This window comes from Macrotis lagotis, chromosome 3 (assembly GCF_037893015.1).
Source record: "Macrotis lagotis isolate mMagLag1 chromosome 3, bilby.v1.9.chrom.fasta, whole genome shotgun sequence".
Classification (NCBI taxonomy): Eukaryota; Metazoa; Chordata; class Mammalia; order Peramelemorphia; family Peramelidae; genus Macrotis; species Macrotis lagotis.
Genome location: NC_133660.1, coordinates 128,991,520 through 129,006,000, shown reverse-complemented (window position 1 = coordinate 129,006,000; position 14,481 = coordinate 128,991,520). Strand labels below are relative to the sequence as shown.

Genomic DNA, 14,481 nt, shown 5'->3' with positions numbered 1-14,481 from the left:
ATGAGGGACTTAATGAAGATGAACTGCATGTATTCCTGCATAGAAAAATGACACTGGTAATACTCATATTAAACTTCTTTTTTATTAGAGCAGGTAGAAGGAGCTTGTATAGATGAAGCACAGGAGAGAGCTGAATTTGAAGATATAATATATTGTAAAAATGCAGTCAGTGACTAAAAGGGAAATGCACTGGGAGTAAGAGAAAGAAGAGGTGGAATGGGCTAAGATATTTTCTATATAATTATATATATATGTATATATATATATATATATACACACACACACACACACACAATGAGTTTTTGCAATGAAATGGAAGGAGGGAAGGCGAGGGGGAATGAGGAAACCTTCACTCTCATCAGAAATGGCTCAGAGAGGAAACAGCATTCACACTCAATAGGGTATAGACATCTAGAGTAAAAAGGAAAGAAGGGGGCAAGGGAGAAGTGGGGAATGTGGGTGATAGAGGAGAGGGTAGGTCATAGGAGAGAATGGTCAGATATAACACATTTCCTTTTTTTTACTTCTTGCAAGGGGCTGGGATTGGGTGACCTGTCTGGGACCATGGGGCTGGGTGGTTGTTGTGTTTCAGGGGTGGTATGTGGGCTTGGGGCCTCTTGGACCCAGTGCTGGTGATCAGTTTGCTGCATCACTCAGCTACCCTACAGCAATTTTAGAAGAGAGAGTGAAAGGAGAGAGAAAATATAAAATATGGTAGTGGGGAGGAATGGATGGAGGGAGTTACAATCAGCCACAGCAATAGTGGAAAAATATGGAAGTAACTTTTATGATGGACTTATCATAAAGAATGTGATCCACCCGAGACAGAGCTGATGGTATCAGAACACAGACTGAAACACATTTTTTTCTCTTTCCTTTCCTTTATTTCTCATGAGGGTCTATATTTTTTGGGGGGAGGGGGTATTATGTTTACTCTTAAGCAAGAATATTTTAATACTGTATAAAAATCACTTGAACAAAAATATTCATAGCAGCTCTGTTCGTGGTGGCAAAGAATTGGAAATTAAGTAAATGTCCTCCATTTGGGGAATGGTTTAACAAAATGTGGTATATGTATGTGATGGAACACTATTGTTCCATTAGAAACCCAGAAAGATTTGCATGGACTGATGCTGAGCAAGATGAGCAGAAGCAGAGGAACATTGTGCATCCTAGCAGCAACAGGGGAATGATAACCAAACTTGATGGACTTGCTCATTCCATTAGTGCAACAATCAGGCACAATACTTTATTTTTCTTCCTTAAGGATATAATTTCTCTCTCATCACATTCAACTTAGATCAATGCATACCATGGAAACAATGTAAAGACTAACAGTCTGCCTTCTGTGGGGGGGTGGGAAGCAAGATTAGGGGAAAAATTGTAAAAAAATTAAAAAAAATAAAATTAAAGGGAATAGTCTTTACTCTATGTTTAAACTCCACATTCTTTCTCTGGATATTCTCTGGATATTCTCCATCTCAAATACCTCCAAATTTTGCCTGATTGTTGCACTGATGAAATGAGCAAGTCCATTAAGATTGATCATCAACCGCATGTTACTATTATGGTTCTTCTGGTTCTGCTCATCTTGACCAGCATCAGATCATGCAAATCCTTCCAGGCTCCCCTGAATTCCCATCCCTCCTAGTTTCTAATAGGACAATAGTGTTCATAATAAACATATACCACAATTTGTTCAGCCATTCCCCAATTGGAGCAGGGATAGTTAAAAAAAAGTTTCCCCAGTACTTGGTGCAGTGCCGGCACATGGTGGAAGCTTAATAAATATTTATTGGATGGAAAAAAAAAAAGAACCTGGATTCACATCCTGGTCATCTGACTCCAAGTCTTATGCTCTTTCCATTATCCACAGGTCCACAGGTGAACACAATCAACCTTTAAAAAAAATGTTAAGTGAAAACAAGGAAAGTCATTTGTTTGAAACATTTACCACAAAATAGGAGAAGACTATATTTTTTAGGTTTCTGCAAGGCAATGGGATTAAGTGGCTTGCCCAAGGCCACACAGTTAGGTAATTATTAAGTGTCTGAGGCCAGATTTGAACTCAGAAACTTCTGACTCCAGGACTGATTCTCTGTCCATTGCACCATCTAGCTTCCCTGGAAGAGACCATTTAAAAAGATTTGGCATAAATATAAATGAAGGATGGTCTAGTACTGAGAGATGGGAGGTAGAGTCCTGTTTTTTATCACAGAGTTTAATACCTTTATCTTGGAATCTCTTACATTTGCACTCAATGCTTAGGCCATTATGAAAAGTTAACTGCTAGCTCTGATATAGATCCATTGTTAAAATTTCTTCAGGAAAAATCTTTGTGAATCCAGCCAAGTATGTTGCCATTCTCTATGGGTTGTTTCATTTTACTGAAAAGCTTGTCTCACTTTTGTCTTTAGGACAATGCTAGATATACAACAGGTAATCTCTTAGTATCTCCTTCATCTGCTACAGTGCCTGACAGACTGGATTTTTTTTTTAGGGTTTTGCAAGGCAAATGGGGTTAAGTGGCTTGCCCAAGGCCATACAGCTTGGTAATTATTAAGTGTCTGAGGTCAGATTTGAACTCAGGTACTCCTGACTCCAGGGCCGGTGCTCTATCCCCTGCGCTACCTAGCCACCCCAACAGTGGATGTTTCATAAATCTTTTTTCATTCTTTCATATTATAAGGTGAGCAACAGGCCAGAAAAAAGTGACCATGGGATTATTATGATCTCCTTATATAACTATGCTTATAATCTCAGGGAAAGGCAATATGATCAAATCTTTACAACCATGCTGAGAAAAAAACTATCCCAGGTAACCCATTCAAACTTGGAAATAAAAAGCCTCTGAATAGATTTAAAAAAAAACCAAACAAACAACTCAACAACAGAAAACCAACTAAATACAACTCCTATACCAACATTTGAAATGGCATGCTTTTAAGTATAGACAATTGGTTTCTGGGATACAGTAAAAGGAATGGTGTCCATCTAGCTACTCCTTTAACTGCATATCTCCCCCCTGCCACAGCATATCTTTCCTTTAAAGAGGGCAATGGAATTTCCCAACATCATAACCATTTGGGGGAGAGAACAGCAGGCACAGAATTAATTAGAAAAAGTTAATTAAGTCTGGCATTTTACAACCTCTTGCCTACAAGAATGTTTGAAAGGTAGCATGGGGTCATGGAAAGACCACTTGGCTGTGAGTCAGGAGACCTGAGTCACGTCTGACTCTGCTACTAAAGAGGCCATGGATCTCAGGCAAGTGGCTTCAAGTTTCTAGGTAGTCTTCTCACCAGTAAAAAAAAAATGGGAGGGGATTGGACGAGTCCAAATGTTCTTAACTTTTTTGGCATCAAGAATCCTCTTGGCCTGGACTGGTGAAGCCTCCAGAAGACTTTTCAGAATGTTTTTAAATGAATAATTAAAAAATTAAAAGTATGCAGGCACCAAGTTAAGAACCCTTGACTAGCTAGAAGCTCCTCCCTTAAGGTACTTCCTAGTCTCTTCAGCAATGAGAACCTTCCTTGTATCATCTTTCCTGAATGTGATTTTATGAATTTCTATACTATAAGAAGGCAGTTATGGGGTACATTGAATAGAGCGACAGATCTGGAGTCAGAAAGACTCCTCTTTCTGAATTCAAATCTGGGTTCAGACACTTCCTAAATGTGTGACCCTAAGCAAATCACTTCACCTTTTTTGCCTCAGTTTCCTCATATGCAAATTTAGGAAATTACAAACATTCCAGTATCTTTGCCAAGAAAACCCCAAATGGGTCAAGAGAGTCGGATACAACTGAAAAGACTGAACAGCAATAGTCATACATAAGTGAATCTTGCCTTTAAGAGCTTAAGGTTAGCTACTGTATGACTTTTGTCTTTGTGTCTCCAGCATCCAGTACAGTATAGAGAATAGACAGTTAAGAGAATAAATGCTTATTCATCGATTCCAGCAGCATTCTAAGGTGTGTGTGTGTGTGTGTGTGTGTGTGTGTGTGTGTGCATGAGTACATGGGAAGATAAATAAATAGTGTGTATTTGTGTGAACTTACATAGGTATATAAATCTGTAATCTTCAGGGTCCTGATATAATCCTGGAATGGTAAGAGAAAGGTGAACAAAGATAGTGGAAAAGAGAAACCTGCTACTGATGTCCTGAGACATCACTAAGACTTGATAAGATATCACCTGGCTGCACTGTCTTCTGATTGACTTTTCCACCATTGATTCCTGGTTGGTATATATATATATATATTTTTTCAGTTTTCTGCTTTGTTTTCTATTTCCCCCAATGGACAGATTTTGAGCTCCTAGATGGCAGGACTCTTTCTTTTTCTTTTTTTAAAAATTGTATCTCAAATGCTTGAATAACACTTTTAATAATTGTTTATTAATTATTTTTTAAAAAAATCATCTCTGCAGAACCAGAAGAACATTGTACACAGTAATGGCAACATTATACATTGATCAACTATGAATAACTTAGCTCTTCTAAGCATTACAATGATCTAAGACAATTCCAAAAGATCCAAGATGGAAAATGTCAACCACATTCAGAGAAAACAACTTGGACTCTGTACACCAAAGTGTACTATTTTCATCTTATTTTTCTCAATTTTTTTTCTTTTTGGTCTGTTTCTTCTTTTGTAACATGACTAATTTGGAAATACATTTTACACAATTACATATACGTAATATATCAAATAGTTTATGGTTTTAGCAAGGGAGGAAGGAGAAGGGAAGGAGAAAATTTGGAATTCAAAATTTTAAAAAAATGAATTGTCTTTATGTGTAAATAAAATAAAATATTAATTAAAAAAACACCCCTGAAGCAGAATTTCATCTCCCTCTTTTCCACAGAAAGGAAAGGGATTATGGAATCATTTACATAGTCATTTGACAGTTGATTTTATTTATCTGTTTCTTTTTGTTAAAAGGGAGGACTCATTGGATAGGAGGCAGATATATTCAGAAGTGATTGTGATGTCAAACAAGAGACATTTATTCAACTCATTGTTTTAAAAATTAATCATCTCTGAAGAAACTATTCACAGAGGGAATATTCCACCAACTTTTCTGATACCCCACTCCTCCCATTCCTTATACCTTTCCTCTTTTTGACAAATTCCTTGGAACTACAATGGGGGAATTCTTCTTTGGTTATACTGACACTGGGGCAGCACATGTCTGGTTACTGGAGAGGAGTCATCCTACTCAATCATATGGGAAGAAGGGCAGTACTTTGCCTCTGCCCATCTGAAGCTCATGAAGAGCAATGAATTGATTCCTGTACTGAGGAGACAACTTGTCTCCAGTAAGCCTTCGGAATGAAGGCACCAGCTGTTGGGGTGAGCAGGTTTCTGCCCAATTGCCAGCTGAATATTCCATTAGCTGAATGGGGAGAGAAAGGAGGTCATCTCAGGGATCTAAGTTATTAAAGCAGACTATTTCTGCAGGTGGCACACATCCAAAACTTGTTACTCAAGCACTGTCTTTGACTCCCCTCCTCCCACTTTTCAAATCACTTTTTCAAATCAAGTTTTGTTCAACTTGTTCTGCAACATTTCTTCCATCCATAAGTCCACTCTTTTCTATTCCCATTACCATCACTCCTGCAAAAGCTTGCCAACAAGTTTTCCCACCTCTAAAACCTTCAACTTGCAACCTAGTCTATGTTATGATACTAATTTTTTTTGTATGCATCAGCTTGATCTATCATTCCTCTGCTCAAAAAACTTCAGTGACTCCAAGTTGTCTATCAAATAAACTTCTAACTTCTCTGTGTGGAATTCAATACCCTTCCTCAATCTGGTACACACTGAATTCATCTACTTCCCTTGAGATACTGTTATGTACAAAATAATATTCTTCAGGTGGTATAGTGGAGGACCTGAGTTCAAATCCAACCTCAGACATTTAATACTTAGCTGTGTGACCTTGGACAAATCACTTAATGCCATTACTTTACAAAAAGAATAATAATACTCTTCTCTCTGACTTAAACATGTCTTGTATTTTACTGTTTTTGTTCTATGTCTGGAATATCACTATGTACAGTCTGCTCTTAGGGCAAGATTCCAAATTGCTCTCCAGCATATTGGATAGGTTCATCCAACTCCAATTTTCCCACACCTTCTCCAACATTTATCATTTTCTCTCCAGTCAATCTGAAAGGTGTGGGGTGGTGCCTCAGAGTTGTTTTAATGTGCATTTCTCTAATTAATCATTATTTAAAGCAATTTTTTCATATGCATATAGATATCTTTGATTTCTTCATCTGAAAATGGCCTGCTCATATCTTTTGGGCATCAACCAATTGAGGAATGCAAAATTTGTATGTTTTTTCTTTTTTAAAAAATTATTTATTTATTTTCATCCATATATACATGCATATTTCCAAGTTACAAAATTTTCCTCTACCCTCACTTCCCACCTCCCCCCTCAGCAGGGACAAGTCAGGCTAGCATGTTACAATACATATTTTGTTAAATCTGTTTACAAATCAGTAATTTTTGGCATGAGGAATTAGGATTAAGGAAAAAGAGATACATAAAAAATAATTTTTTTTAGATTTTTGCAAGGCAATGGGGTTAAATGTCTTGGCCAAGGCCACACTGCTAGGTAATTATTGAGTGTCTGAGACCGGATTTGAAATCAGGTACTCCTGATTCAAGGACTGCTGCTCTATCCACTGTGTCACCTAGCCGCCCCCATAAAAGATAATTTTTATAAAGTGTTCAACAGGTTCAGAAGGTGTTTTTTTCCCTGGGTGTTTTGTTTTTCTTCCTCTGTTTGGGGATTAATGAACTTTGTCTAACACATCCTTAGCATAACTGCCAAAGTGATTTTACTAAAGCACAAGTCTAACTCTGTCACTTCTTGTTTAGAAAACTTCAATAGCTCCCAGGTTCCTTGAAACAAAATATAAACTCCTCTAACAATTAAAGACCCTGGTCTTGGTCTTCAGCAAACCCATTGTTGTTTTATATTAGAACAAAATGAAATAAGTATAGATCATTCATCAATTAACAAAAGGTGATTTTTCTTGTCCACTACAAGTCAAAGATATTCAACAGCGATATGAATTGAGTATGCTTCATGTTCTCTGCTAAACAAAGCTTCCTCATTTTTTTCTTCCAGTCAAGTAAGAGAGAGTGCTTATAGTTGTTTGGTATTTAGGAGACAATCAATTTGTAAGGACAGTCTCAGTACCTTATAAGGAAAAGCCAGTCTAGTTTGCATGAGGGTAGAAATTAGGATGTTACTACTCCCATACTCTTCAGATACCTTCTGGTCCTGACAAACTGGCCTTTTTTCTATTCCATCTCCATGGCTTTACACAAACTATGTCTAGTGCTTAGAGTTCTCTTCCTCTAGCCCTTTAAGATTTAACTGACATTACCAGCTCCTTCAGAATACTTTTCTTGATTTTCCCAGTTTCCTGTCCCTATCCATATATATATATATTACTCATCTTTGAAAATGATGCTAGAAACAAACTCCTTGAAAATGGGAATTCACAATTTTATATTTGTATTCCCAGCACCTAGGAGGTGCTTAAATACTTATTGATTAATTAATTGATAGGAGTAATGTAAAAGGAGTCAAAATTGAACACATGGGGGGGTGATAAGATCACCAAGGGAGATGGTGTATCTATGCATACTTATGCCATATATGTATATAAGAAAGTGTGTAATATGCACAATGTCTATATACATATACAAATACACAGATATATGCCATATGCATGTATGTAAAATATAAGCATGTATATATGTATAATGTTGATATATACATACATATATGTGTATATATGTATACACATACAAATACACATCTATTATATGTCTGACACTGAAGTCCAAGAGAGAGACACTTAGGAAATGTTTAGCAAATATTTGTTGACTAGTTGGATTAAGTACTAAATTGAGAACTATTATCCATTCCTATAAAGAGTCTGTTGTCTAGCTGGGGGAAAACCATTTATAACACATAATTTTTGATGTATTCCTGTTTCTGGGCATTCAGGAACTTTGTTCTGTTTTCTTATCTGTTGACTGACTCCAAACCATTTCAGTGTTCATTAACAATTTCCCTTTGAATCTGGCAATTAAAATAAGATAAGAAGCTTAAAACCTTTTATTTCATTACCATGCTTAGTGAATGTTTTAGAAAGAAGGGATTTTTGCAGTTATTAGCTAAAAGTAGATTTTTGTATTAATTGTATTCCTTGCTTATTGAGGCTATTTCTATTCTTTTTGTTTTGTTTTGTTTTTGTTTTTTTAGATTTTTTGCAAGGCAAGTGGGGTTAAGTGGCTTGCCCAAGGCCACACAGCTAGGTAATTATTAAGTGTCTGAGACCAGATTTTAACTCAGGTACTCCTGACTCCAAGGCTGGTGCTCTATCCACTATGCCACCTAGCCGCCCCTATTTCTATTCTTTTTTAAAATTTTTTATTATATTTATTTTGAGAGTTTTATAATTTTTCCCCTAATCTTCCTTCCCCCCGCCACCTCCCACAGAAGGCAGTTTATTAGTCTTCACAATGTTTCCATGGTATACATTGATCTAAGTTGAATGTGATGAGAGAGAAATCATATCCTTAAGGAAGAAAAATAAAGTATAAGAGATAGCAGAATTACACAATAAGATAATGGTCCCCCCCCCCCCCCCCCCCCGGCTAAATTAAAGGTCTTTGGTCATTTTTCAAACTCCATGATTCTTTCTCTGGATACAGATGGTATTTTCCATCACAGATATCCCAAAATTGTCCCTGATAGTTGCACTGATGGAATGAGTGAGTCCATCAAGGTTGGTCATCACCCCCATGTTGATGTTAGGGTATACAATGTTCTTCTGGTTCTGCTCATCTCACTCAGCATCAGTTTATGCAAAATCCTTCCAGGCTTTCCTGAATTCCCCTCCCTCCTGGTTTCTAATAGAACAATAGTGTTCCATGACATACATATATCACAGTTTGCTAAGCCATTCTCCAGTTGAAGGATATTTACTTAATTTCTAATTCTTTGCCACCACAAACAGGGCTGCTATGAATATTTTTGTCCAAGTGATGTTTTTACCCTTTTTTCATAATCTCTTCAGACTCAGTAGTGCCTGCATTTTTGTTGCCCTTTGAGCATAATTCCATAAAATTTATATATTTAAATAATTATGGACCCCAAGGTAAGCATCCCTGCTCTAAGAACATAAATTTTTGGGAAAATGCCAATAAGCATTGATAAGATGTTACTTCATGTAGCAGTTCCCTATAGCAATGAGGGAGGTCTAGGTCCTTTCCCTATCTATAAACCCAACTTTGTTATAGTATAAGTTCCATGAGGCTGGAGATAGTATCTTATCCAAACTTTGTTGCACCATCATTGTTCCACATAGTACTCTGCTTACAGAAAGCTTCTAATAAATTATGGGTTAAACTCAAAGTAGAATTCAAGATTTTTCTCCCCAAACCAAAATTTTTACTCCAAATTTTTCTTATTTGGAATCTGGGGACTGAGGTTTGAATACCATCTTTTTGAGATTACTTGAGTGACTTGGGCATATCACATTTTGGCCATCCAAAATTTCCTTCCTTTGAGGAATGTGACTTTGAGGGACTAAGACAAAATTAAAAAGTTTAAAAGCTCTCCACATAACTCTTCTCCAAATTTTCAATTATGTGGTTTGTAAGAAAGTTATTAAAATGGATAAACATTGACCTACATTTCAGCATCCTCGGAAGAAACCTTCATAAAAGGATTTGGTGCAGTGAGACAGCTTTCTCTAGAAAAGGCAGTACTTATAGCCTAAACTATTATTATCTTTCAATGATTGCCACTGAATATGGTTTTGAAACTGAAATCGATAGCATTTACTTCTAGGTAAACAGAGCCCTTAAAATGGTCCATCTTCATGGCAGTGTCTTCCATAAGGAAACACTGAGCTGTACTATAGGAAATCAATGTGAAATAATCCCTTTCTTTCCAGCTAAAACTTTCCTGGAGATTGGTTTATTGCAATGAGATTATGCTAGGATAACAAGCATTACTTATCTTTATATACAGTATGTGGTAGAAACTACATCCTCTGGCAGCACACAAAAATCACACACATATACAGACACATAGACACAGACACATATATACACGGACACAGACAAACATAACCCACAGACACAGTCACATACACACACACACTCATAAACACACAGACACAGACACACGAATACACACAGATACACAGACACAGACACACATAACCACACACACACACACACACACACACACACACACACACACACACACACACAAATACAACCAAAAATCAGACTACTGATTAGTGAAAGGAGATATCACTCAAGTGAAAAGAAATAAGGTGATGACTGAGAAGAGGAATGTGATTCACTGGATCCCTTGGAGAGAGAGGGAAGGGCATGTAATGAAAGATCTACAAAATCCACATCAAAGGCCTTGAAAAGCTCGGATGAGAGGTTGGCTCCATAAAATAATTAGAATTCACGGAAGTTGCTCTGTGGTTGGAGAAGGTTATGGGTTAAATGGTGAGAAATAGGAAAATTTTCACCCTATTGATCTTGGCTGGGATCCTGTGGGGGCCTGTTTTTCAAAGGTTATTTCATTTTCTTTCTATCATTTCTTTCTCAGCTAGCTTCAGTGCTTACTTTAGCACTAATCTTGATTGCAGTGTCAGCCTACATGATTTAACTCACTACTCCTGGCCAGATGCCTAAAACTGCAAACTCCCTTTCTTCCCCTCCCACCAAGACCTCTAACAACTGTCCAATTTATTTCAAATTGATTTGGACATCCACAGCTTTCATGGCATTGTATAAGGTTTCGGAATGTTCTTTAGGATGGCAACCAAGGTAAAGTGGAAATTCTATTGCATTTTTGATTGGAGTCTTCCTTATTTTTTAAATTGTCTTCATGATTGTTGTTCTTTCTTATCAAAACTTGTTCTCTCATCCTCCATTTACTCTGAGTCATAAATCAATAATTAAAAATATCAAAAATTCAATGTAACAAACCTTTACTAATTTCTCTTTGTGTAAAAGGATCTGTGCTAGATATTAGAGATCCCCACCCCCCAAATAGTTACTGCCTTTAAGGAATTTCAAGGGAGGGGGAGATATAAAACATACATTAATAAATAAATAAAAAGTATATCCAGGGGCAGCTAGGTGCTATAGTGAATAGAACACTGGCCCTTGAGTCAGGAGGACCTGAGTTCAAATCCAAACCCAGACACTTAATAATAACCTAGCTGTATGACCTTGGGCAAATCACTTAATCCCATTGCCTTGTCAAAAAAAAGAAACTTAAAAAAAAGTACATCCAAAGTTGGGGCAGCTAGGTGGCACCATGGATAGAGTGTTGGATATGGAGCTTGGAAGACTTGAATTCAAATCAGTCTTCAGAGACTTACTATCTGTGTGACCCTGTTATTTTACTGTTTGCCTCAGTTTCCTTATCTGTGAATTAGCTGGAGAAGGAAGTGGCAAATCATTCAGTATCTCTGCTAAGAAAACCACAAATGAAGCCATGAAAAGATGGATATGACTGAAATATCCAAAGTAATTTTAAAATGAAGAGATCCACTAACATATGGAAAAGAAGAGGGGAAAAATCAAGAAAGGCTTCTTGGAGGGAGTGGTTCCAAGCTGTGCTTGAAGGTATGGATTGTAAGAGGCAGAGGTGAGGTAGGAGTATATTTCTAGACATAGTCTGGCTAAAAAGGCATAGCAGAAGATAAAATAGTGCACACATTAGTACAGGGAAGAACAGTGTCATTGAAACTTTGAGTAAAGGTCAATAATCTGTAATAAGACTTGATAATCTCTGAATATTATTAATTTTTAAAAAGAATCTGGAAAATATAGGTGAGATCCAGGCTAAGGATTCTGAATTTTATTATAGTGACCTTAGTGACCCACTAACAGTCAGATCTGAATTTTGGAAATAATTAATTTGGGACAAATTGGGAAGAGGCTAGACTGGAAGCAAGCAAATCAGTTGGGAGATATACAATAACCCAAGAAAGAAATAAGGAGGATTTGAACCACAGTGGTCACTTCATAGGTGGAGACAAGGAAAGGTGATGAAACCAATTATACTGAAATATATCAAAATCCACTGTGCCACCTAAATGTCTCATGTTGTGGAAGTAGAGTCATTAAGACTGGGAAATGATTCGATTTGGAAGATGAGGGAAATGGAAGACAGAGCAAGGGTTCTAAGGTTGTGAACTCAGTTCATTAGACATTGTTGTAACCACAAAAAAAATAAGGAAGTTTTGAGAAAGTTTGTGTTTTGGGGAAAATAAATATTGAACTCTGTTTTGGATATGTTGAGACTGAAAGGTCGGTTGGACTGGACATTCAGGTGGAGACATCTAGCAGGCAGCTGGTAAAGGAAGGAGTGAAGTTTAGAAGAAAGATATCTCAACCTGCAAGAATCAAGATGGTATCAGGACAGAAACTTATACTTAGTGAATGGAGATTAAGTAAAGAAGAACCAGTCAGACAGGAAGATGGAAAACAGAGAGACCACAGTTTGGAGGAAGCCAAGGGAAGAGAAAATATCCAGGAGCTGGGGATGATCAATAGCATCAAAAGTGACAAGAAAGGTCAAATAGTTGAGATTGTTGGTGAAAAACTGTCTATAATGTCATTTTTTACAATATGCCAATCAAATTTGTTGGGAGTTTTTTCTCTTCATTTTTTTCTTTAAAAAATTTCTTTGTTATAATAGATGGCTCTCTGGGTAGAAGAGATATGGGGGAAAATCACAACAGATTTCTTTAAAATATTATTGATAACTTTGGAGAGGGCAGTTTGAATTGAATTCTGGATCGTATGTCAGATTGTAAGGGACTGATGAATGAAAAGTTAAGGACATGGAGGAAAGTAGGAGAGACAATCCTTTCTATAAATTAAAAAGGAAAATTAGAGATATCTTGAGGGAAAGGTAGGATCAATTTAATGGTTTCGTTTTTGTTCCAAGGCTGGAAGATGGTGGATAAAGAGATACTAAATACATAAAAAAGGGAATGATTTGAAGATAAGCTTCTAAGAGACCAGAGGATATAGAATCAATAGAGTTGAAATTTGCAATAGGTTAAAGGGATTGACCTCTAATGTTAGGATTTTGGCATCATTTAGCTAGTGAGAAATAACTCTTCAGAACACTTGGATCTTATTGGTCCCCTGAAATACCATATGTGTGTGCTTATGTTAATCAATTAATATTTATTAACTACTTACTTTGTGCCAGGAACTATTCTAGGAGCTGGGAGTTCAGACAGAAACAGAATAGTCCCTTCCTTCAAAAAGCTTATACATATATTCTATAGGAGGAGATAATATATATATGTATGTGTGCATGTATGTACACATATATACACTTACAAACATACACAAATAAGTGAGTTAATATTATCAGGAGGAAATGCTAGTTGTTGAGGAGATCAGGAAACATTTTATAAAGAAGAGGGATTGTTAACCCAAGGTTCACAAAATATTTAAAAAAAGATTTTGATATATTTCAGTATAATTGGTTTCATTTTGCAAACCTATAGATATTATGCATTTAAAAGCATTATTCTAAGAAGGAGGTCTTTGGTTTCATACACTCCAAAGGGATGTATGAGACAAAAAATGATTAAGAGCTCCAGTGTAGAAGTTGGAGATTGAGCTGAGTTTTGAAGAATAAGGTGGAGTTAATGAGGGAAAAAATTTCGAGAATGGAGGAAAGCCAAGGCCATTGTGGGTGCGACCTAATTTATGGGATGGTCTTTAATCAAATAGGAATTATTCAATATGATGCTACTTTAAACATCTCATGTCAGCATCTGTCTGACTGCTCTCCACTGCGGTCACTCTAAAAGCTAGATACTAAACAATTGATGAAAAGACATTTCCTCCTCTACTTTGGATCATAAGTTCCTACTCTGAGAAGTCCAGGGAAGTAATTCTATTCAGCAACATTTAACTGTAAGAGATTTTGTACTCCTTGGTGGCTGCTTTGGATCCCAGCTATAAACAGAAAGAACATGGTCTTGGGTATCTGGATTCAAATAATGACTACTGGTTTGTTTTGTTTTTTTTTTGTTTGTTTGTTTGTTTTTTTTTTTTTTTTAGTTTTTGCAAGGCAATGGGGTTAAGTGGCTTGCCCAAGGCCACACGGCTAGGTAATTATTAAGTGTCTGAGGCCGGATTTGAACTCAGGTACACTCCTGACTCCAGGGCCAGTGCTCTATCCACTACACCACCTAGCCACCCCTGACTACTGGTTTTGAATCTCTTACTTACTGCATATAAAGCTTTGAGTGAATAAGCTACCCATTCTGAGAGACAGCTTCCTCACCTGTCAAGTGTGAGACTTGTTTGCCAATTCTAATATTCCTTTAATCATCTTCTGTCAAATGAATGCCTTTCTCAGTGAGTATATTCAATAG

At 36.8% G+C, this 14,481-nt stretch overlaps 1 protein-coding gene across 1 annotated transcript in view; it reads right to left on the bottom strand.

Annotated features, from left to right (window-relative positions):
• Positions 1 to 14,481, bottom strand: part of TBC1D9 (TBC1 domain family member 9) — a 130,510-nt gene that overhangs the window by 70,811 nt on the left and 45,218 nt on the right. The gene's annotated exons all lie outside the window — the stretch shown is intronic.